Raw genomic sequence first — 25,758 nt, 5'->3', positions numbered from 1 at the left:
ACAAAGTTATTTTAGCTATTTGCCCGAACGAATGTCACGATAGCCAAAGTAGTTCGTATTGTTCGGTACACAGTTATAGCAGTTTCGTTTTCAAAACATAAAGTTATATTTAGGTTTTTCAGAGGTAATTATGTACTGGATTTAGAAAATTGTAATATCATTCGATAGTTGACCATCAATCAACATTTACACAATATACAATATAAGCAATTTCATATCTACACAATCAGAAAAGATAATAATGAATTAAGTGTGAAGTTTAACATGTTTCATTCATGTACTCTTAGACAGAATGCTATAACAGCACACAACATATCAATGATGGAAACTAATCATGCAAAATAATGAAAGTTTCATATCTGTAGCTTGCAGTTAAAACAAATGCTGTTCAAAATGAGTCATAGTTGCAAAATTGGTGATTTGAAGTCACAAAAAAGGGGACTTCTAAAGTACATTATGCTATAGGCTAAAGAAAATTATAATCCTGCATTTATGTTAAGGTTTTCCCATAAATCAGTCACATAATGTCAGCATCCATAGATAAACCAGAATACAACATGTAACATATGTCTTACATCTTAAAAAAATTGCTTCATTTGAAGCACATTAGTAAGTAGTGATTATTCTGATAACAAAACAACTTTCCTGAATGCTGAAACTGATTTGAGTTCTGCACATAAATCATTTCGATGGAACATGCAAGAAAATTTAGCACAACAGCATGCAAACCATAGGACTTAGGTTTTCGTTTGAAGGCATAAATTATTAACAACAATCATCTCAAAGTTGATTGCACATGACTAACCAAACATGGATGATATAACATAATGGGGAATAATTAAGCAAAAGAGAACAGCATTCAATTTGGTAGGTGTAACGTAAGTACTCTTACTACATACATATTGGTTGCTCTGATACTGCATACTATTACACTAGTGTCAGTATTCAACAAAATCAACCTCACTACCCTGCATTTACACTGGGCTCGGTGTTTCCCACCACCTTGCACTACAGATCAATAACAGCAAGGTTAGCCGCCTCAAAATGAAGAACCATGGATACCACACATGTGATGTGAAAGAGATTGTTATGTTCTTATACACTGCTGTAATAATTCGTGCCCATTATTAGAACACTACGCTGTTCTGTACCCAACACTCACTAGGAATGCCGTAGATTTATCATCAAAGTAGATAAAGATGTGAGACTGAATGATATAGATCTCCGTGTGGTATATGATGATGTTAATGTCACATTAATGAGACAAAGAGTAGGAGTGTGGCACTGAGAAATCTGAATGCTGCATTGAACTTGAGAAGAAATCGTTTTTTAGCAACATTCTAATGTTCTGATAAAAGAATGGGTACAGAGCTATTTTCAGCACTAGCAGTGACATTTAAAAAATAAGCACCCTTTAATGTGCTTTTTACGTGGTCCGCCATGCGGAATACAAAACGTCACGGCCAAACGGCACTACCGAACCATCCCATTCTGAAAAACGAAACTCAGGTCAAGCGAGCCCAAAAAATACGCCCGCCGACCTGCAGCGACAAAAACGCCCAACACCCCCTTGTTGTGCTTGTTGTGCTCTGGCAAGTCATTCCACGCACTAAATACATGCTGTACTGGCCACAAGTATGCCAGATATTCAGATATGGTCACTTTTGCTCAAATTGGCTTTAACTTTGACCCTGGGGGACTATACCTCACTGAGACATTGTGTTCATGTAGAATGTGTGAAAACAGTTTGGCAAGTAAAGACCTCCTAGAAAGTACTTTTGAAAACTAGCAATTTTAAGCATGCTATAATTTGGGGCCAATACAGACTACATTTAGAGTGGCCAAACGCAGTGTCATCTACATACCAATGCACGAAAGTCCTTTCCGTGTTTTGGATATCATAGGTAAGTGGCACACTGACAGTGATTTACATCAGTCCACTGCTCTACCAGTTGATGAGGTTGCTCCTGCAAGAAATAACCAAAAATGTACATGTGGTTAATAATAGGCACAATGCAGGTATCAGAATATGCTGGCTGAAACAAATTAAAGATTGTGAGAATCTCCTTTGCCATCTAAATTGTGTTCCATGATTTAAAAGCATAATCAGATCAGTCATGGTGCAGCAGGCCTTTGGTTGAAACAGCACATTTGAAATAATGACATCTATAATGAATCAAGATGACCTTTAACGGCTTCAAACTTCTGAACGCCCAAGAATCAACTATTTCGAAACAAACTCATTATTACTGTGCATCAATGAATGAAAAGGTGTGCATCTTTATTCTCTTAATTGGGAATTTCAATATCTCAAATTTATTCCAAATGTAAATATCACAATATAGTAAAATTATATGAAGAATGTTTATCAGTACTTCGTTTCCTGAATTACAAAAAAATATAACTATAACTAGGGGCCAGCTGAAGAGATTTTACATTATTGTTATCCATAGGTCAGTTGCAAATCACGGAAATAATTAACACTGCTTATTATGTTTTAACTTTCATTATAGTAGCCACATAGGAGTGAACAATTTTTTGTGGATTTCAATTATTTCCAACTAGTGATCTCAAATGACCTCTAAAATATATCTGCAGATAATTGTATGAAGGAACTGTTGACAGACATTTCCAGCACCATGTTGAAACACTGGCTACTTATCATACAGTTCATTGGCTTGAAAGAAAATATTTTGGCTACTTGGGATACATGGAGGATTATTGCACAACAAAATTAGTGCAATGAGAGGTTTTGATGACTACTTTGTACTAGGCTTTTGTGTGTTAGTAACCACAACTAGCTGTACAATAGTTGTTGTGAAATGGGTGTAAATAATTGATTTGAAGAATGATGTCTTTGACACGTTGCTGCAATACTGTATGTTGTCTTTCTTTTATTTACGAACTAGATTCAACCATTGTGTAAGATTTCTGAAAGGAAAAAAGGAAGAAAACAGTGAAATAGTAGCATAAAGCATACTTAGTAGTAAGAAAGTCATGCCACAACATGGTTACCAGTTTTTCCCCCCAAAACGGAGAGAAATAAGCCCAACTGAAATAATATGTAACCTTGAAGTATGTGTTTAAAACTTACGGCACTTAAGGGCATCCGTAGTAGCCTTATCAACATAGGACAAAATAGTCAGCCAACTAGCACCCGTGACCTCTAAGTGAACTTATAACTTAACATATACATAAACAAGTACAAAGTAGGTTAATAGCAACTGTATACATCTTTCGACCAGTATCAGGTCATAACGAAGAACGAGCTCAAAGGCCTAACCAAGCAGAACCATAGTAGCCTAGCGCTTTATACAAATAATACGCTGAATAACTCCACTTAACACTCCCCTAATAAATATACAGCTAAAAAAACCTTGAAAAGCAACTAAACAACAACATACCTTAACATCTCCACTGAACGTTATACGTTTGAATATATAAAATGGAATGCAAGGTTGCACCGCAGCGCGGTTGTATGTCTCGTTGAAAGGCGAGCTCTACAAGTAACTATACAACACATGGTAATAATAAAAAGGAAAGTTAAAGTACGGAAACTTATACACAACATAGAGGGAAAACAATTACACGACAATAGTTATGACCCAAAGCACCATTTTTGATACAATAACACTATGGCATGATAAACACAGGTCAGTCTACTGTACGTGACAATACATACCTCCATCGATACATACCTCTATCGATTTTAGAAGATACCTCTAGATATTAAATTTACTTCATCAGAATCGTATTCCTTGTTTCAGCAACACAGTCTTGGCAGTAGGGTGTTGTATCTTTGAGACATTGGTAGTAATGGTTACTGAATCATTCACATTGTCTTTTGCACTTTGCTTACATTCTTTACAAAATGAAATATTGTAGGGAGTTGCCAAAATGTGACAGAAAAAAAGTGAACTCAAAATTTCTAAACTGCATTCGTAGAAAGTAAATTTTCTGCAGATGTCATGCAAATATGGAAACACAAAATTATACATCATACCAACACTACTTATTGATCTACACCTTTAGCCTTCTACAGTACATTGATATATGCATCATTTAGTTAATTGTTGTTTAGGTATATAATGAACTTCAGTAGCAGTTCTTAACAATTAATTGGATGGAATCCAATACAACTTTCATATTTTCTTTTAAGGTTATTCGTGACATGGCAGTTGAGGCCAAATGTGAAAATCCTCAGCTGATTTCCACAACAACAATGAGGAAGTATACTGCCACTGTGCATCAGGTATTGTGTTAACGAGTTCGTCATTTGTATTAAATTTAGATCACCCTGCCGCAAACTAAAATGAACTGTCTTCCTAAAAAGTTGAACTGTTTTCTCCTCGCATCAGCACTTTCTTTCCGTTGTGCGCGTGTGTGTGTGTTCCTTGCTGAAAGCTTAGCGGGAATGCATCCAAGTACTTTGGGGGTGTGTGTTACCTGACAGTTCAGTTTGTATGCACGATAAACTCAACAATGGAAAGATTGATCGATACCATACTTGGTGTGGGTGACTCATAATACTTAGATGAATCTTATTTTTGTTGCTGCTCATATGATGAATATTAATGAGGTCACATGGTGAAATAAAAAACCTTAACATTACAAGAACTTTAGCATTAGTCTTAAGTGTCAGTTTTTTCAAACTTGTTATAGTGATAAAACTAGATTTCCTTAAGATGTTGATATGTGTTTTTATTGATATCATGCATATTTGTGAGGAGGCGGGACTTAGCATTATAACTGTAGCAAATGTTTGTATGCCCAATAATGTTACAAGGCAATGAATAATCACTACCATACCGGTGGATTGCCCGAAGTGAGTAAATAAACCCTGTGGATTTTGGTGCCACTGGGTCAAATGTTGCAATCTTCAAATGACAATAAATTTCACAACCATAGGCTTGTATATCTTCAAAATTGGTATGTGCTATAGGTAGATACTGACTACCCATGTTGATGTGTTTTGAAATTGATATCATTAATATTAATGAGGGGCATGGCCTAGCATTATTTCTTTTACAAAAGTTCAGGAATTTGCTTTTATTTTCTGAAACATTTATGTTTCTCTGAATGTACAATCCATATGAAGCAGCAACCATGAAATGTTGCCATTCTGGCCTTTTCATCTTTTGAATCTCAAACTTAGTGAATCGATGTACTAACAGATTTCAGCATTGAAGAAATGTTGAATGGTTATTTGTTTAGGAAATATCGAAGAATGTGAGCTGCCTTAATGCTTTCATCTATAGGACCCATATTAACTGTTGTTGCATGAACATGTTTAACAACATGCAAAGTCATTGACAACAGTTTGGGGAATGATTTATTATACAGTTGCTGAGTCTTCAAGAGGGAGAACTTCAATGGGTGTCAAACCATTTAGGTCACAATGGTGACATCCATCGAATGTCCTATCGACTCCACGAGTCTACAATTTAATGTACCAAAGTTGCCAAACTATTGATGGCAGTGGAGTCGGGAACAATTGCCCAACACAAAGGTTCCACATTGAAAGACTTGGAGGTTAATGGTGAGTACACAAAGCATATGAGAATAATGCTACTGCTTTTCTGCTTCATATGAAAGTCTTCTAAGATTAATTGAGGTGAATGGTGAGACATATGTCAGAACACATGGTTATATGGCTGTCTTTAATATTTAGAAATATTCAAATTTTACTGTTTACTGACTTGAATAAGAAGGGACAGTTGGCAGCTGAAGTCATTTGGGTTTGGGAAGAAAATGATGTCAAGCAAGAACATATTCTTGTTGCTTCCTTCAGTAGCACTATTGTAACCAATTCCCAAAGTTATGTCATCATTGTGATGATATTTAACCACGAATGATAATTTGGATAAGAGCCCAAGCACAGTCAAGTTGATTTCCGGCTAATTACTACTATAGGTGCAATACATGTCATCAGTTGACTCATAGGGTAATTAGAAAACTTTCCAAACACAAGTCTTATACTAACAATGGAGGGTATGTATAGTAACGAAATATCCAAAGACATTGAAGTCTCATGAGGTGGTTTAGGCTCTAGAAATTGTCAATCAACTCTGTGTCAGTCGGCAGAAGACTGAAAATTCACACCAACTGCGGTTTGGGCAATGAGAGTTCCGGGTGCCCTAATTAATTGGAACTAACCAGAACTCTGTCTGTGACTGTATGTCAGTAAATCAAATATAATACATTCTTCATAGTAAAGGCAACTATATGAAGATCACAAACGTTTTTAATTATCTTTCAGATATTGAAATCACGTTGGAGAACAGTGAAGACAGTCAGTTGCAAGTTGGGGGAGGGGGTTGGGAAAAGGTGGAAGTCACATCCCACTTTACGAATCTTTATCAAAAGTGATACTCATGAAGTGAAAATTGAATCAGGCTCAACAAATTGTTCCTCTTAATCTGATATCTTTCTTCATGTTCATATTTGTTTATTATGCTTTCCTTGTGGTTTGCTTTTGAACTTGGCTTTTACTTCTTTTGCATCCTTTGCATATTTTCTTCTTTGTTTCCTAATGCACTCTTCCTCTTTGTAAAATTCAAATTTTGGTGTAATGGCCTTTTAGGGTAGGTTACCACTTTGCTGCTGTAAACAGAGCTTTACCCTCACAAAAGTGTAAAACATAAATATCCAGCATTAGCAAATGCATGAATTTCATGTGTTTAACCTTCCCTGTACTTGTAATTCACGTACAAGCTGTACCAGAACCACACCCTAGCAAGCGTAGAAGACCATGGGTGGAAGAGAGTGAAGAAGACACCACACCTAGTCCGAGTGGTAAGTGTAAAAGAAAGTAGGCTTGTTTCATACTTTGCAAGTGATGTGGTATGAGAGTGTGCCCCCAAAGATAGTTGATAATACTGTTAACTATGTGAGTGCAGAAAACATGCAGACAAATATTCTGCAAATTATCTGTATGAATCACTAAAGACCTATTTTATGCCATGTATTTTATGTTTCCAGGGAAACAAACATTTATGCTAATGTAACAATGGTTCAAATGAACAAGCTCAATGTATACTGACACTGTAGCACATTATCATTGACAACAGTTCTGTTGTGCATGGTGTACTAGTTAGCTAGCTGTACGGTGGTTTAAATTTGGGGGGTGTGGTATGTACATGCATAAATATCGAAGCATGTTATGAGGCGGTAGAAATTACAGAACTTTTGCACTGGGGACTCACCACTTCAGACTTGCTCACTTGTTTGTGCTTGCATAATATGACAATGTACCCATACAAAGCATGTAAGAAATCTGACCGTCTGAAAAATATTTAAAAGGAATGTACACTACCAATTATAGTACACAAGTCAGATCAATATCTACTTTGACTTCTACAAATGCTAGGCCTATAAGTACTGTACAGATGTTTTTTTTTCTTATTGATTTTTAATTGTTTATTTTCTTTCTTTTTCTTCTCGAAAAGAGAGTGAAGAAGACACCACACCTAGTCCGAGTGCTAAGTATAAAAGAAAGTAGGCTTGTTTCATACTTTGCAAGTGATGTGGTATGAGAGTGTGCCCCAATGATAGTTGATAATACTGTTAACTATGTCAGTGCAGAAAACATGCAGAGAAATATTCTGCAATATAAATATATTTCCTATTTTCAGATGAGATGGCGGCAATGAAGAAAGAAAGAGAATCAATTGGTGAACAGGGGAAATTGGAACATTGAGGAGTTTTAGCAAGGAATATAATAGTAATGTTTTGCCAGGTTTTGCAAAGCTAATGAAAATAATAGAAAAGCACTCGATTTTAAAACAAAGAAACCCAGCACCAGTGAAAAGCCGCTTTCAGTATATGCTGAAGAAGAAATGGCATAAATAAATATAAATCTGCACCTTGTGTAACTATTTATGTATTTCAATACTTTTATTTTCAAACTTAACGGTCATTTGATCCGAGGTCACCAAAGGTCAATTAATGTTAAAAAATAGTATTTTGGGGGGCCAAAATGGGGAAACATAACAATGTTTGTATGTTTATATTTTTGATGCTATATTCTCGGTCTCAGCGATCAAAAATGTCAATGGGTTGACCCCAGGTGACCTTTGTGTGTGAAGTTATGAGGTCAAAGTTAATTTTTAGACATTTAGTGCAATAACTCCCAGTGCCAATGTGTGACACGGTTGATATTTGGGACAAGTTGCAAATGGTATAGGGAAATATTTTTCAAACTTAACGGTCATGTGATCCGAGGTCACCAAAGGTCAATTAATGTTAAAAATAGTATTTTGGGGGGAGAAATGGGCAAAGAAAATTTTTTGGAATTTTTACAGTTTAATGGTCACACCGATCAAAACTGTCAAGGGGTTTAATTCGTGGGTGACCTTTGTGTGTGAAGTTATACAAGTTGAAAATTATTTGTTAGACATTTAATGCAATTAACTCCCAGTGCCAAGGTCTGACACGATTGACATTTTGGGACAAGTTGTGAATGGGGTGGTGGAACATTTTCAAACTTAACAGTCATGTGATCTGAGATCAGCAATGTTATCCTATCCGTTGACCCGCTTGTAGGTGACCTAATATTTTAGAAATTTTGGACGCCATATTCAGATCTCAAAAGTGCCTTCCGATCAAAAATCCGATCACAATTTGTGATCACAAGTGTTGGCTATAGTGTTGGTTACTTTATAGGTACATGTAGGACCACAATTACTTGGACTATTTGAGCCCAATCTTGGTATGATAATATTATGTCTACACTCTAAAAACACTCTGGTTGAATAATCCTGGTTAATTTTTCTAACACTGTTTAAATCAGAACACTTTACAGTCAACCAGGATATTGATCACTCTGGGTACTGTAAAAGAGCCTTGGCATCTTGACAATTTTCCACGTCAATGTACGTTGGCGGGTTTAACAATTACAAAATTCACTACATATGATATATATGAACGCTTGTCTTTCAACTTTAGTTTGCCCATCGCAGATCGAGTCAGTAAATTCAATTGCCGAAATGGATGAATTTGTCAAAGGGAAACTTGAAGAATGGAATCTATCATTCCTAGGTGATATAATTGAAAGTCAGATATTAGTTCATCGACATATTGATATAATATTCGTAATAAATAATGACGAAATGTTACTTGTCTTGTTGGGTTATTGCGAGTTGGCCTAGCGTTATGCTACTCGGATAACGTTGGCCTAAGTACTACGTTAAAGTGTGTTAGGCTATGCCTAGTGTTATCAGCTATGGCATAGGCCTAAGTTTTAATCCTAGCCTAACGGAACTAGCCCAGGAGTATTAATTACTATTGTGTGCTAGGCCTTGCTATGATTCAGGGGTCGAATACCAAAAAAGGGCATGCATCAGGTGCTCCGTGCATTTAGAGTTGAGCCAATATAGTTAGGCCTAGCGTTAGGCTAGCCCAAATCACATTTAGAAGTTTCACTCATTACAGTGAAGCTCTAATCTCTGATATTATTCTAGGCCTAATTCAATCACTTTTTGCATCCACGGGTATATGTTGTTATTAAGTTTTTGGCCCAACTTCGGAATTCGTGGTCAATTTCATTGCTCACCTATGAAGCTAGTTTTCATTTTTCCGGTGAACGTTGTCCAACCAATAACCTGATTATAAACTGTTCATCTTGGTATGTTTAATTTTGATTTCAACTAAAATCAGTAAATTTGTTAAATATCATGTTTTGTTCACCTGCTGAATATTCCGTTTAGGCTAGTGAAGTCAGGGAACAGGGTTGGAAGAAACTGGACTGGAGAGGATTGACCACGTCACTACCCAGATCCTATTTATTACCCGAATTCAACATTTACTGTCAATTTTTCACGTCCGGGTGGGTAGAGAGGCCTGGGTACCCGGGTACAAATTTTCTACCCGGTGCAAACACTAATATTTTCACTCATGCTCCCCCATGTACGAATCCTGTTCAACATTTTGTTAAGGCGTTTCTTAAATGAAAGGGCCTAAAATAGGAAGTACATAGTGATACCATCTCTTTGATGTTCCCGAAAAACTCCATGGAGACACCGTACAGGCCCTTTATATATTTATCTAGGTCAAGGATTCAGTTTTCCCACGAGAAGTTTTAACTTATTAAATTTAAAAAAAATCTTATTCAATCATGTCACGGCCTTTTCCAAAAATAGATTGTGTCTGTAGAACATTCGAGAAGGTTCTACACACGTGGTATGGAAGTTTCCATAAAAAAGGGGGTGGACTTCCAAACTCCCATCCAATCAGGGCAGATCAGTCATTTAACCACTGATTTTTATATCGTTAAGCTAATGCAGGATGAGCAGGTTATTGGCTGCCTTGTGATTATGCGAAGTGAGATTTTCGGTAGAGTAAAATATAAAAGGCGGCATGGGTACCGCAAGTTCTTTACTTCGTCACTCATTTCATTACGTAATTGACGGAGTCAGATCATTGTAATTTTATTACAGAAGAGAATCGACAAAAAGAAATTATACCGAATGACTAAACAAATCCGATCTTGTCAACTTGTTTTTCTGAAAACTCATTGTTTTCTTCTATCTTCCGTTCGAAACGTCTCCTGAAGAAGCATAAAAGACGGCATCAACATAACCCCAGTACCTTTCTATCGCGAGTCCCGATATAATATTAAATGTCGGACGCACCGGGCTCGTCATAATATTACATGCTGGAGATCGGTTGCTTTCTTCAGGAACAAAACGGTAACGAAACTTTTCACAACTTTCGTTCGTTACGCTCAATAACGAACAGGAGATCTTTTGGCCCGAAGTACTAACGAGGAACACAAGGTATGTTCACGACATTGCCTAACGGACACACTCTACGATGGAAGTCAGCCTATACTAGCCTAAGTCTGTACACCGGATGCCGGAACCACTGATCTGTTAACTAACGTAATCAACCCAGCAATAGCAGTTCGCGCTTGAACATTCGCGCAACTAGTACGTAGCATACTACAGCTCTAAACATCAGAACTGAACATTTTCGCAATCTAAGCCAAGGCTGTACCCGATGTTAACGACGAACGAATCTGCAGTTATTTCGAGATGTAGGCCTACCTGCTACTACTACTGCTACTACTAACCGAGGGACTTTAATCATCGTTTGCAGAACCAGTTCTTAGTTAAGGGTGAGTGAAATCATGCCAATTTATATCCCAATACCCCCTATTTGAGATCAGAGTGTACCGATAAATTATTTTAATCTTGTCCATGTATTGCATATTTGTATTTCCGTCGATAGTGTGTTCAAATAAGACTAGGCTCAGGTTTTATACTCGTAACTAGCCTAATTGTATTCGGCATAATGTCCGTCGGTGAACAGGAAACTTCGACCTCTGTTATGCAGAAACATGGGCCCACTGATTTTTTTGGCCATCACGATTTTTGTAGGAAAATATTCCAACACGGGAAATAATGAATTTTCTCCATGAAACGGGATTGAACATTACAGGCAATCCAGACAGGATGTTGCAAACATTATATGGTTAGTATGTATAACTGCATATTGCCTAAGTTCAGATGAACAGGTGATTTAACCCACGATTGTATGAAAGGAATGCGTTATGGCAATTACCCGCATACCTATTAAGTGGAAGTCATTGTACTGTATTGGTGTAACAATATAAGCTTTATTGTTAAAAACACCACCAAGTGACCTATTTTCATCTTTTATAACAAATGTGAATTGAGTATACCTTATTTCTCCTTATGGATTCGGTTAAACGTTTACCCGGCAATTAGAACATATCCGGAATATCACCAACATGGGTTTTCATATATTGAGAGATATTTTAAAGATATTTACATTGCGTCATTGATGTTATATTGAAGGCTATGCAGAGACGGCATTGGTGATGTGCAACTTTTGCTTACAGCAACAGTTAGCCGAGCAAATGAAAGTATAGATCTTTTGAGGAAATTATGTATGTTTTCTTTTCCTCAAGTATTCATGCAAAAGTAAATTTCTTCATGAAGCAAGAAGTTGAAAAGACAAGATGTTAAGTAATATGTCAATTTGAAGAAATATCTGTTGATGTCATAGTCTATGGGGTCTCTTTTATGGTATCGAATATCTAGTACTTTGGTACTTTACTAGATCATTTCGGAGTGCATACCTACGGTCACCATGCTATTGAGTCACATTTTGTTGATTTTCTTCAAGTGGATGTATATGATTCACAAGGTTTCAAAGCAGTTTAGAAACTATGCCTTCATTAAAGAGGAGATTTGTAAATGAGTTTGTAATATTTGAAAGTTCTATTCTTAGTATACGATTTTTTTTATGCAACGCTAAGGTGGTTCTGTTCAGTTAAAAGATAACTAAGTCCAGTACTCTCTGATCTCACCCCAATCACGGCATGATTTCACTTTTGATATAAATGTATTATTGATGTATGAAATGCATAAATGTATTTTGTAAGAGATATGCATATTTTGCTGTGTCATGCAACTTTCAGATACCTTAATGATGTTTATGTTAGATTACATCATATGATGACATGAATATCGAAGAGGTACACCCAAAAAAATTCATGTAGATAGTGTCAATGTATATACCATATCATCATTTTAATAATTCGTAACCAAGATGTTAACCTTTGAGATACATGCAGACCATCTATTGAAGTCAATGAAGATCAGTGAATGTGCTTACACTACCTTCCTGAGATTATGATGAGTTAAAGCAGTATGATGTTAACATTTTTGAGTATCCAAAAATTTTAACAGATTGAGGGGGATGTTCTCAAATAGTGATACCATCTCTTTACTTCGTCATCACTTCTTCGTCACTCATTTGATTACGTAATTGACGGAGTGAGATCATTGTAATTTTATTAGAGAAGAGAATCGACAGAGAAGAAATTATACCGAATGACTAATCAAATCCGATCTTGTCAACTTGTTTTTCTGAGAACTCATTGTTTTCTTCTATCTTCCGTTCGAGACGTCTCCTGAAGAAGCATAAAATACGGCATCAAGATAACCCAGTCAGCACCTTTCTATCGCGAGTCCCGATATAATATTACATGTTGGAGGAGCCGGGCTCGTCATAATATTACAATATAGCTTTATTTAGCCTATGGGTCAGTCCGCCCATGCTTATGTGACGTCGGTGGACTAGAATTTAGGTACAGTGCAAATGAGAGGAGATAGTTGCAATGTATTCAATGACCATTAATGTACATGTATAGTAACTAGGAAGTAATATTGAAGTTTTTCGAATACTACTTGTAAAATCTGCAACAAATTCATATTTGAAGACTTTGGTATATTTCTCAAAGTGTAGAATGAGTGGAATAAATTTCAAGAGTCCTTGGTTAATGCTTTATATTAAAACAAAAAGGCTATGCACTTTGTTTGTTGTTCCTTAAAAAATCCCTCAAAATAGTCTATTTTGCATCTCACCATATGAAAGAATATGCCAAATGGTGCACATAACACATGGTAACATTGTCTGTAGCAAATTATTACATGAACACCCTCACATGTAGTTGTATCAATGGAACATATCCATTGTGATATTGGAAGATTTGCAGCAGCATGGTGCAGGGATGTAATGTATACTCAGGTGGATCACCATGAAACATATATGAGAGCCATAGTATTTCTCCAATATTTGTTTCTATTCTTTTCTGATCTTGAATCAACCTCATTGTTGGATGAATAATAATGTAACAGTCATGACTTACCACTTCACTCATTAAGTAACAGTCATGACTTACCACCTCACTCATTACATATTAAACTTATGTGCTTTGTTCTCTCTTCCTGAAGAGACTTACGTGGACTCCAGCATTTGTTAAGGAGGTGTTGAAATATGCTGATTCACAAGGAAAGTGGCAGTGTTACCTTAGTATTGATAGACAGTCTGGATTCAGGGTAATAGAGGAAGAATGGAAAAATTTCATACATCTATAGAGTATTCTATAGCAGAAGTGAGTACATGGGCCAAAATGTTACTCGTTGAAAGCAAAATAGCAATTAAAATTGCACATCGGGGCGCGTTTTTTTTTTCCAGGACGAACGTGGGTTTCAGGTTTTTCAGGAATTTACAAATTCGTTTGAAATCAGAGTTAGGGTTTAGAAAGTGGGTTAAGGATACAGTTTCTATGAAATTGCACGATTGTCGTTCATAATCTGGGGTCAAAACTAGGAAAAAAGATTCAGTACATGTGTTTGGAAAAAGCGTCACATGTTTGGAATCCAGGGATTTGATTGGCCGATGCCCACGTTCGTCCTGGGGGAAAAAATACTCCATCGGGGCAGGCTGACTAGGGGATAACATACATTGTCTTTTATCCATCATATCCGCCTGCCTGACGAGAGTGGTTGAGGAGGCTGTACCTGATGGCTTGACAGGAAAATATATAGGCTACATCTATAGTTACTGAGAGAAGGGAGATTACATTGTAGTTGCTGACTGGACCAACAGCGACAAGAACATGAAAGCAACCAGGGCCATCTCACAGTGGCGATGATGGTCCGTCTGCTGCTGTGGCATCCTCATCGAGATACACCAAAAAACCGCCAGGTAGTCCGGACTACACTCCATCAGTTCACTCATCTGATGAATCTGAACATGACAAAGATGACCCTTGAAGGAAATTTCAAGATTGATAGTAGATTAGTCTGGAAAATTAATTGGTGCTATCACTTTCTGGAAAGAGGACCATTATTAATTTTAACACCAACACTGGAGCAGTCTGGAATGTGTGGTGAGGCCATCAGTCCTTACTTCAATAAGCGTATACAAACTGTATCTGGTAGAGTTGTCACAGCGGTATGTGAACAAGAAATAAAGGCACAAAGAAGTAGTTGGATTTAACAGAGTATATTACATCTTCACTTGGCTGGATATCTGCTACTGAATACAAATGGTGAAAGTTGCATCTTATAAACTCTTTTACCATGGATTACAAGGGGATGGGACAGGATGTTACTCTGTCCACATGTTTACTTCACTAAATAAACGGTGGTTAAGCTACTGAGACAATGACCACACATCCTGCTAAAGATTACATGATCCATAATATTAGGTGCACAAACAGGTGTAGGGGTTTTGTTGTAATCATTAAAAAATATATTGAAATTGTTCAGGCACAAGTTGTCAGGTAAAAGCTGACCCATGTATCCACACCAATCGAGGTGTATCAGCTGTCGCGTTAGTTGGGCATCCAAAGACTTGACTGACAACTGTGCATTGTGCCATGACTATTGACCAAAATGGAGTGATTGGAATGCCTCTATCTAAATGGTATGTTTTCATGAACTATTATTATATTATAATATTATTCTTCATATCTTTACTATTGTACAGATTACGTATGGAACTGTTTGACTGCTTGCACAACTTCTGCAGAAGTGGAATTCTGGGAGAGGAGTGTCCTGTTCCTGTCAGAAAAGAGCCACCACCACTTGCAAGCTCCTATGTTCATCCGAACAATGAGGATGCCATAAAACAACACCGAAGCAGATTTCAAAAGCTTTGCTGAAGTGGTTGATGGCCTCCCAATTTCTAATTTTGTTTCATTGTAATTGAGAGCAATGGACTCTGTGAATCGTCTGTTCACATGATGTATGGCACAGCTGCAGAGCAGTGATAATTAACAGGTCGCTACCAGCCTTTAGGGAAGTTGCTAAAGTCTTACATTAAAGTTTTACTTACATTATCAATTTCATGCTGACTTAATATTTGTATGCGAATTTGGTGTTCCAAACATGTTGCCAATTTTGGTTTTTTCTCGAAATGAATTGACAGAAATTTGCTGTTTGTTCCCCGCATGGGATAAAATGTTCTTTTTTTCCCATTGTACCTTGATATTCCATGGATTAATGAAAAACATTGATTGTCATTAAATTTTATTAAAATGGAAGCCTACGCTCTGTAGATCCCATTGACATAGTGGTTTAGGCTACTTTATTCAAACTATTGTATTTTAACCTAGTATATTTGAGATTTCAATCATGCAGATTTTGTGTGCAGGCTACTAGAAGTGACAGCTTCGCTTACAAGAGAGAATACATAGAAAAAATTGACTTGAGTATTTATTATTTATTACTGTTATGTACTTCCCAAAACTTGAACATGTAAAAATTCATCCAAGATTGTAGTTAATACCATGAAGCAGAAAACTGTATGGTGGAATTCCAAAACAGACAGGACTGGACCCTGTTTCATTAAACTTTGCAGAAATGACAGTTTCACTTGGCATACAAAGTCCACATTCTCACAGTCTTGGTAATTTAAACCCTTCATACTGTTGAGAAGGAAAAGCTGCTCGAATCCTCCTTACCGCACAGGATGGGAGAACAACAAGAACCTCTTTCCCTAAAAATTGCCAGCACATCCGTACAAGTTGTCTGTATGCTGTGTGTCTGTATTTCCTGTAAAATAATCATATGAAAATCAGCTATGAAAGATGAAGACACACATGTTGTTTTTGCACAAAATGTCCTAATCAGAAGTAGGTTTTCAACATGGTGCACACATTTTCTTCATCTAATCTATATGTTAATGTAATTCCCTCCACAACAATACTAAACTATGAATACAAGCACACCCTCTGTATTGTTACATCATTCAACAGCAGGTCAGAGCAATCAATAAAGGTATAGAACAAATATAATGTATTCTCTACTTACTCATGGATGCTATTTTCCTGTGCACGGCCACCATACTGTTGGCGGTACACGTAGTATGCTGTCTGTAGCACCCATGGGTTCAGGCACACAGCTTCAAAACCTGTGTGTAAGGTGATGCATGCAGCACCTTCTTCATCCATCACATTCCTTACTTTTTCTATTTCCCTGCAGCATCTACAGTCCCTTGCTTCACTAATTTGCCACTACAACTGCTATTTGTTGTGCACTCTTCCAATCGGCTCCTTCAATCTACTAACCAAATGAAATATGTCTGTGTGACATGTTCCTGGGGCATGTGCTGCAACAACTTTTAAGGAAAATAGTAACTTCCTTAACTTAACTTGACCGCACTCTCATGTTAATTTTGCTGCCCCATGAACAAATTGGCCAGCTAAGAGTATAAGCAAAGTTAGGAAACATTTATCGGTTGTAGGCCTAACTAGTGACACAAGTAACCTATACAGTATAATACGCTAGGCGTAACGTTACCATTGTGTTCCGTCAAGACGATCAATTTCGACATCGCTGTCCGATCCCGCTTCCTCTTCGCTGGTCTCCGGTTCGAACATGTAGGGAAAAACTTCCCCACGATCGTCGACCATGTCCTCCATTTCCCTGCCTTCTTCGGTATTGCTATCTCAATACTGTGTGCCAATGCCACCGGCAGCCATTTGGCGATATGTATAAGCTATGCTGTGTATGCTGTGCTGTGTATATGCGTACTACAGTGCGTGTATAGAAACTGTGTGTGGTAGCAATAAGCAGTTCCATGCGACGATACCATGCACTTTCGACTTGGTAAACAAATGACGTCATTTGTTTTCCACTTTCCCTGAACGAGTCAATGTAGCCGATTTTTGCCGAGTTTATGTTGCTTGAAAGGAAGAAAATGCAAGAAATTTATGAAAAAATAAGTCATTATATGTTTTGTTCGAAGTCTTATGTATCACAATTTGTGATTTTTCATCTGAATCCAAATCTTAACTTTCTTGTAACACACTGCTGAAAAAGGTAATATTTTCGATAATTTTGAGATTTCTGCATACCCAATGCACTGCGCTGAACATATACAATTTGCACTCTTCTGCGCTCCCCCCGTGACGTGACTGAATCTATTACGTAATAGTACTTTTTTACCGATTTCTACCCCTTTGGAGACGGAACAAAATCGCGGTGTTGGGTTTTTCGTAATGTAAGAATTGTTAACTTTAATATTATGTAAAGTCAAGTCTACGTGTCACTTGACCCTTTAAATACACTTACGTGAATGTGTAGGTCGTTTACCTTTCATCACATTTGTCATATTTATTGCAAAAGCATTATCATTTTATGATATTTTTCTAACTAAGATCTCGTGTTAAGAGAAGTTTGGGGCCATTAAAAGAGGCTATTCACTACTGTGCTAACAGAATTGATAAATAGGGATTTTCAGTCCATTTTATTGATGACTTTATTGGTGAGTTTAATTTGTCTCAAATACAACAGCACGTGTATGTAAGTTGAGCTTTTTCAATTATTCACAGTATTTGACGAACAGTTTTGTGATGGTAATAATATATGCTTATATATGTTGTATTGCAGTAAATGTATACATGTTGGTCAGGGGTAGTAGATATGTGCAGCTGTTCTCTTGAATGTGGGGCTTAATGTAAAATTTCAATTTAATTTGGCATGACCCCATGCACATGATCTGCATAATATTTGGTATGAAGCTATACTTAAACAAGAATTTATATAGTACATAAGAAGCATTTATATAGTACATGGCATAATCTCATATTAGTGGTGCCACCAATTTCAAATCAGTCAGATAGCCTATATACAATATGTGTTCTTATAAACATGTTTATACTGTACGCGAAGGACACTTTGTTAGTATCAAACTTGAATTTACGCTGGTCTTGAATCGTAAATGAGCCCTATCGTTAGGTCTTCCAATAGTTTGTCTTTCCAATATTTTGTAAGCATGATATAACACATAGATTATTTGGTACAAACTAGTAGTGTGTAAGTGTTAGATAGGACAACACATTATGTCATTAGGTATTTAAGTGATGTTGCACAAGCTCATTTTAAATCAGCTACAGGTAGAAAAAATAATTGAAAACTGGTCATTCATGTAGGTTTATGTCACATTGGGTACAAACTATACGGTAAACCTGTAGGTACAATATGGGTCATTCCATGTCAAATCACGTATGGCTGTTGCTGCACCCTATCCAAAAAATCCCAAATTTTGTGTATGATTGGACCATAATGAAATTAGCATATTCTGAACATTTCAGTTGCATTGCTTTACAAGTAGCCGATTTATCACACCTTGAAATTCCGCAATTTGTCGCCACCATGGCATTTTGGCATTTTCTTGACTTTTGAGGTCTCATTTCTCAGCAATTAAACATTCTACTACCTTTCTATCACAGATGCCTATAGATTCTACCCCATAGAACAGGAAAATAAAATATTAGGGTACAAAAATATTGTCTTGTGGAGTTAGGTCAACTTAAAAGTGTCAAAATGTTACATTTTTGGAATTTTCACTAAAAAAGGTGCTATTTTTAGTGATGAATTCCTCCTAAACCATTGCTTCAGGGTACTTGATTCTTTCACAGGTTATTTTGTTCTAGTACAAACATTACAAAATAATGATTACAATGCTTTCCTATCATATGTTTGCAAGTTGTGCAACTCTAAAGTTGCTATTTCATGCTGCGATTCAGCATGAGGTAGGGGTTTTGATGCCAATTTATTACCAAAGTAACCATGTTAGAGCTGTCAGGGTTTTATACTTTCATTTTAAGTATAAAGTTCTTACACCTAAACAAATTTCAGAGTTGTAGCTGTTCTCAATATTAATTTATGAAGTTGTTAAGCTGCTCCGATGTACAAAAGAGGTCGTCTTTGACGGCCAATAACTCCAAAACGCGTCATGTTGAAAAAATCTGATATTTTTTTCTGGAAGAGATATAGTACTACCCTCTTTGTACAAAGAAATTCAGGAGGGTGTCTTGCCTTATTTTGAAATGAAAAATCGTCAGTTTGGGATTTTTACATAAAACGTTCTTGCCTGTTTTGATGTTCCATGTGTTTTGAGCCTGGGTATTGTACTGTACTTTTTGTACTATTGTTTTGTACTATTGTACTATTGTTTTGTATTGTTGTTGTATTGTTGTTTGTTGTATTGTGTATTGTGTATTGTGTATTGTTGTATTGTTGTACTATTGTTTTGTACTATTGTACTATTGTACTATTTTTTTCTGCAAGAGATATAGTACTACCCTCTTTGTACAAACAAATTCAGGAGGGTGTCTTGCCTTATTTTGAAATGAAAAATCGTCACAGTTTGGGATTTTTACATAAAACGTTCTTGCCTGTTTTGATGTTCCATGTGTTTTGAGCCTGGGTATTGTACTGTACTTGAAGGTCATTCAATTCAATACTGTGCAGTTTTTAATTTCATTTATATGTACGGAGTGCCATGAGTGCCAGAAGACTATGCTTAAACCTAAGACTAATATACACACTTTACATACAGTGTATGTACTTTACACACTGTACATACATGTATGTACTGGTTGAAATTCATTTGATAGTAAAGTCTTGTAATTCAACCAATTGTATATGTACAGTGTGTATATAAGTGTTAGGTTTAAACATAGTCTTCTGGCACTTATGGCACTCCGTAAATATACACCCTGCACAGTGTATGTGCTTTTTACGTGACCCGCCATGCGGGATACAAAACGTCACGGCCAAACGGCACTACCGAACCATCCCATTCTGACAAACGAAACTAAGGTCTAGCGAGCCAAAAAAAACATACGCCCGCCGACCTGCAGAGACAAAACGCCCAACCCCCTCCCCACTCAAACATTCAAAAACGTACAGAAGGACGACCCGCACGCAGCGAAACGAAAAACCCCTCCCCAGCACACCAGCGTCCAAAAAAGGCAGCCCCAGATAAACGGCGAAAATCGCCTTCAATCTGAAGGCGAATGTCAGACTTCACCGCCTCCAGGACTGCCTGCCAACTGGCAAATTTCCCCCTAAAAATCAAATTACATCTATTCCGCCAAACATGTTTTTTTACAATAGAGCAAACAAAAATGATGCGGTGCAACACAGCTACCGAACAAACTGGAGGATCTACCCCATATAAAATAAAGCCCTGCCCTACCGACCATGAACGGTCTCCCGTAACACGGTCGGTCCAGGTCTGGAACCACTCCCATAAGTTGACTACAAAGTAACAATGCCAAAAAACATGAGCAGTACTCTCTAAGCTGTCACAGCCGGTCCTAGGGCACAGTCCATCACCCAATCGCCAATGATATCTTTTTAGGTTGGTCACCAAGGCACCGTGTGCAACTCTCCATGCAAGATCACGGAGCCTGCAACCATTCAGCCTTGAATGCACCGAACGCCATACTTCTGCAGAATGACGTCCCTCGACAAAAGTTGCATTCAAGGCCTTATCCCTCAACGAACTGTGAACGAGGGCCGGCTGTGACAGGTCAACAGGGGGCAACTCAATCAGCGCGGAGCAGATGACACGCACCGCCCTGTTTGGAGTACTACTATGCGGTTCTCTGTTGCTAAACAGCGCCGGGACCCATCGACGCAGGTGCAAACCGCCCCAAAAACGTACAAAATATGAACAAGGCAACCCTGGGTCAGTTACCGCTACAAACAACTGCTTAAATAACAAAAAGGTCAATTTACTTCCCAGATGAACCACCCCTAGTCCCCCCTTCTCCAGTTTTTGGTACAATACCGCCCTCTTGACAAGCTCTGTACCACCGGACCATATGAATGAAAAAATCGCCCTCTCCAACCGTACCAGGACGCGACGCGGAATAGGATACACCGCGCCAGGGTACCACAAGATGGGCGAAACGAAACGATTAATAACAGTGACTTTCCCCAAGATCGAAAGCCAGCGGGTGCCAAAGGTTTCGAGTCTGCTCTGAAATACCTCAGCCCTCTCGTTCCAGGTGACATCACAAGGTGCATCGTAGCCGAACCATATACCATTAATTTGGATATTCTGATCCGACCACGACGCACCGAATGGTAAGTTTCTGTATCTCCAGCTACCAAGACGAAGGCCCTTTGTCTTTTCTGGATTCAACTTCGCCCCGGTAGCTCTCTCAAAAATAGATAGATCCTGCGAGAGTGCGCGAAAGGAGCCGAGACTCGAAACAATACATGTCACGTCATCTGCATATTGAGCGCATTTCACTTTGGCACCCCCTGGCACAACGAATGGAACAAGTTTGGAGTCCCTTTCCAAAAGACGAGAGAGGGACTCGCTAAACAAAACATAAAGTAATGGAGACAGAGGGCACCCCTGGCGCACCCCCCTCTCTCTACGTTAAAAACCTCCGAACAAAACCCATTTACGATAACAGAACTGAAACTTTCTTCATACAAAACAGAAATCCATTTACGAAAATTTGGGTGCAACTGAAACGTCTCCAATACATTCATTAAAAAACCGCGATCCACCATGTCAAAGGCCTTCTGCTGGTCCAGAGACACCAATGCACATGGCAGATCACGCTCAATAACAAAGTCGGTCAAGTCGCGCATCAACCACAAGTTCTGCTGGATGCAATGACCCTTCACTGCACAAGTCTGGAGATCACCAACAAGATGCGGCATAGCCAGTGCAAGGCGGTTGCACAAGGCCTTAGCCAGCAACTTGTAGTCCACATTTAACAAGGTGATCGGACGCTTGGTATGGGGATCCAAGGGGTCCCCAGACTTTGGCAGCAAAGTAATCATGCCCAGACGTTGACTTTCGTTTAACAGTCCGTTTTGGAAGGCGTCTTCGAAGACGGCTCTGATGTCGGGTCCTATTATTGCCCAGAAGGTTCGGTAGAACTCCCTCGGAAGCCCGTCCGAACCCGGGGACTTGCCATTCTTCATCTTCGAAAGCGCCTTCCAAAGCTCAACAGTGGTTATTTCGCCCCCCAAAATATCATTGACATCGTGGGGAACGGTTTTTGAGATTCCCCTCAATAAATCGGCCTGTGCCGACAAGTCGACATTGCCACGCGTAAACAAACTCGAATAGTACTCTTTATATACGCGGACAATGCCGTGAGGGTCACTAACCACGGTCCCATCAGTAGCGCGTACAGACGGGACGCGTCTGTCACCTGCCGATGAGCTAACGGACTGGTAAAACCTCAGTGAAGGGCGCTCCTCGGCTTCCACCGCTTCGACACGGGCCCTGACGCGGGCACCGTGGTACTTTTCATCGAGATAAGTCTGCAAAGCGATGACAGCCAAAGGGTCGCCAAACTTCACCTCCGCGCACAGCTTCGAGAATTTTTCTCTTCGACGCCGTGCGCGGGTCACGCAATACTGAATTGCGTAGCGTTTGATGCGCAACTTGACCTCATCCCACCATTGGGATGTAGAAGCAAAGGCCGGCTTCAATGTTTGCCATCCTTTGTACCTGGTCTCGAAACCCTGGCGGAACTCTGCCTCGCCAAGAATCAGACAGTTAAGCTTCCATAGGCCCCGCCCGATCGGGAAAATGGAAGGCAAAACAAAACGTGCTACTACAGTGTCATGGTCAGAGAGCGGACAGCTGAGCGTCTCGCAACCCGAAAATGTAAAACTTACGGGCGCATACACTCGATCTATCCTGGAGGCATCTTCTCCGTTAGGCCTCACCCACGTATACACCGTACTACACGGGTGCATATGCCTCCAGACATCGGCTAAAAGGTGTGCCGAAGTGAATCTGTCCAATTCTGTGATCCCAGCGTCGGGACTTGCAGACACAGAAGTTCCGAGTCTGTCAAGACCCGAGTCTGGGACACAGTTAAAGTCTCCGGCCATGACACACGGCGCACTACCAGGAACAAAGGAAGGCAGCGTGTTAAAAAAATCTCGTCTAGCAGAAGGCCGATTGGGAGCATACACATTGCAAATGGCGATGTTACCCTGTGGATACTTGAATAGAATGCAAACCAATCGGCCCTCGTGATCCGTCTCCACCCTAGTGGCACAACCCGCCTGACGAGCTGACAGAAGGATGACAGTGCCACAGGATGAAGACGAACCAAACGAAGCATGCAGCTCACCACCCCACTCATAAGCCCATAGAGGGACATCTTCTTCCAAAATATGTGTTTCTTGCAGGCAAACGCAGTCGACCTCCATTGATTTACAATATTGGAAAATGCGACTGCGCTTGCGATGATCCCTCATGCCATTCACGTTGAAAGTGGCAACTGAGAATGTATGGGCCATGAGAGGGCAATGGGGCAAAACTACGCCGACGACGATTCTGTAAGCTTCAAGCGCGCTCTAGACGACATATCGTCGTCCGAGTCGTCGCTTGAGGCCGACCTTTTTAGAGAGGGTTCCCCCATCTCGTCGTACCAGCTCGTCCCAGTGGCACGTTTTGGCTCGACGATCACCGACCCCCGGAGTCGCTGTCAGACAGAGCCTCCGATGACCACCGAGTCCCCGGAGTCGCCGTCGGACAGAGTCTCCAGATCTGGCGACACCGGCGGCGGGCTGGGGACGGAACTGGACGAGTTGATAGGGGAAGCTGGTGGAGACTTTCTCGGTGCGGGCACGGGGTTGGGGTCTGCAACTTCAAGGGAGGGTGAACTAGGTGCATCCGGCCCCCCCTCTTTGCGTGGAGCTTCCTCCGAGGCAGTAGGTGCGCCAGAACTTGGCGCCTTTGATTGACCCCCACTCTTTGTCATAAAGACATAAGAGGAGGGACAAGCGCGAAAAACATGCCCCTCCTTCCCACAGAGTGAGCACACAACTTCGCTTGGGCAAGCAGAGGTATCATGCCCAAGACGAAGGCAGCGCCCACACTTTTTGTTTGGGCAGCCCTTGGCTTCGTGCCCGGTCTCCCCACACCTGAAGCAGGTACGGGGCTGACCGGGGTATCGCACGTGAGCTTTATGTCCGGCAATAAAAAGGAAGGAGGGAATGTCCTGCTTGAGGTCGATCCGAACCTGTCGGTGCCCGTTCAACACCCCAGGGGCCTGTGCGTACGAGCACATTTTGATGCCCTTGACAGCCCCAAACCGACCTAAAACAGTTGCGACAAGTTCCTGACGCACCTCTAGTCCTACGTGGATGACAGTTACCCATACGGAACGCTCGTACGGAGTAACTGTCAAACCTTCAACCCCACTCAGCAACGCGACACCCTTCTGCCGGGTCACGTCACTTGTAAAACGTACATCATAAGTATTACGACCCTGGAGAGCTTGCAACGCATCAACCTCTCCAGGCACAACAACACCCTTACTCTTTAAAATACTACAAACTTGCACCGGTGGAACAGCTTGTTCACCGGTGAAGGTTAACTTAACAATTTTGGAATCACGGCGCGATGCCATGATACCGAAGGTGGCTGGGCCACAGAGGAGTAACAAAACAAACTAAAGATAGGTTGGATAAAATACAATATACGATGACTATATACGATAACGATATACGATATACGAACTGGCGCACACCCGCCTGGCGGGAAGTATAGCACAGTACAGTGAAAAAACAGTTATCAGATGTAGAGCGAGAGCGAAAAACACGTCTGCACTCCACGAAAGCCAACTGCCTGGCTGTGTATGTACTGTACGAACCACTGTACGCAACCAATTTTTTTTGTATTTACTTTGCTATTATTTGTGGTGTTATCTCAAAGTTGTATAAAGCTTCTACTTTTCTTATTGCATGATTTCCGACGCTTTGAATTTTGTAGTTGACCTTCATGTGAGGTCTTTTGGCCTCTAATGGTACATCAATATTGTATGTGAAGTCTATTTTTGTTAACAATATTCTCACAGTGCTCAGACTTGGGTACCTGTCGTGAACAATTAGATTTACATTTACTTTTGTTTGCAAATCTCCTGGCTTTCAATTTTGCTGATGGAATTTTATTTTTAGTTAAAGCCTGCGTCCTGCATTTATACAGTTGTTGATGGTTATGTTTTCTCAAATGCTGTATTGAAAATAACATGATGATAATGACTTAAAGCCAAACATGTCAATTGATCCTAAAGAAGTATGCATGACTGATTGTATTGAAATTGGTTGAAGCACACAGAGATAAGGATTGACCTAAATTGCGTAAATGAGAGAT

At 39.4% G+C, this 25,758-nt stretch overlaps 1 protein-coding gene across 1 annotated transcript in view; it reads left to right on the top strand.

Annotated features, from left to right (window-relative positions):
• The window catches only part of LOC139984726 (uncharacterized), a 226,439-nt gene that overhangs the window by 40,135 nt on the left and 160,546 nt on the right, over positions 1-25,758 (top strand). The gene's annotated exons all lie outside the window — the stretch shown is intronic.

Source organism: Apostichopus japonicus, chromosome 17 (assembly GCF_037975245.1).
Source record: "Apostichopus japonicus isolate 1M-3 chromosome 17, ASM3797524v1, whole genome shotgun sequence".
NCBI lineage: Eukaryota > Metazoa > Echinodermata > Holothuroidea > Aspidochirotida > Stichopodidae > Apostichopus > Apostichopus japonicus.
Note: the sequence above shows the minus strand (reverse complement) of the source record. Positions and strands in the feature narration are given on the sequence as shown.